This window comes from Schistocerca serialis, chromosome 9, assembly GCF_023864345.2.
Source record: "Schistocerca serialis cubense isolate TAMUIC-IGC-003099 chromosome 9, iqSchSeri2.2, whole genome shotgun sequence".
NCBI lineage: Eukaryota > Metazoa > Arthropoda > Insecta > Orthoptera > Acrididae > Schistocerca > Schistocerca serialis.
Window position 1 is genome coordinate 290,471,720 of NC_064646.1, and position 1,385 is coordinate 290,473,104.

The window sequence follows — 1,385 nt, forward strand, 5'->3', positions numbered from 1 at the left end:
CTCTAATAGGGACATCCCAACTCTTCTCAAAACCAGAAAGCAGTAAAAGACCAAGAAAACCCTCCATTTCAGCAATCGAAACGTTTTTACGCGTTTTACCATGTAAAGCAGCCAATCTTCTGCCTTCAATATTAGTGCAGTTGATGATTTCCTCTAGTATTTCCTTGGAGATGAAATAGTGCCAGGCATCCTTAGGTTTACAGGTTTTCAAACCATTGCTTTACCAAGGGGCTGCAACATATTTTCGCCCATCTTAAGGGAAAAAAGCGGAGGCATACCCTCGTGTAGAATGAAAAAATAAGATTGACAGTTTTTTTTCAATCCTGTGCAAAACAAGACGCTGTAACGTCTTATTTTTTGTTTTGTGTTACGCATTTGATGTTAGTATGTTGTCGGTAACGACAATGGCGCGTTTAACATGTTGCTTTTACCATCCGTTATCGATCCGGCTTCGCAGCAGTAAATGTGTAATCAATCACCAGCAATTACGGAAATTGTGAAACACGCCGCCTCTGTGTATATCAGCGCCTGGGCGGTTAGGCCTCATTTTACTGCTGATGAAAACGCAGCACTTTGATGCTACAGGCTATTACACGTGAAAGCCAGCAGACTAAATGGACTGCTATCAAGCTTAGAGCAATTGTTGCGTAAATGTGGTTATTATATACATATACGTTGCGGAAGCTGCACTACTGCTAATTAACAATAAATGACTTGATTATAAAACAAAACAAAATAATAATAGATGGGCAACAGAGAGAGAGGCGTGCAAGTGGGAGAGGGGTTGGTTGTGAGAATGGGAACAGAAACTGAAGATCTCATATATAACGATCAGTTTCTCAGAGATACAGTCAAGATACCACCATAGGATTTGTCCATCGAGAAACAGCATGTGATTGTGTAAAATGGTGCAAAATGTTCGAAATTCTCAGAAAAATAAGTCTAAGCCATAGGGAAAGCCAGGTAATATACAATATGTAGGTCCTATAAAACCAGGAAGCAACAAAGGGAATGGAAGGCTACGAACGAAGCACTGAGACGAAATGCACTATACCAATGCGGTGAGGTCTTTCTAACACTAAGTTCAATGCCTACATCGAAGAAGCAATGACCGGAATAAAGGGCAGGCTCGGGACTGGGATTTTTATAATGTAATAACGAGATCACGATGGTTTCTCGATAAAATAACAATTGGCAATTTAGGCAGCTGAGGGTGTCTGATTCGACATTTTATACTGAACAGCTCAGGTCTCGCAACCATTTGTATAAAGATGGACTTACAGAGAGGTCTGATACAGCGCTTGGGAATTCGTCAGGCCAGGTACGTATACATTCAGCTCCTTCAACATAACTGTTGTCATCTTGAAAGACGGAGATCCAAACCA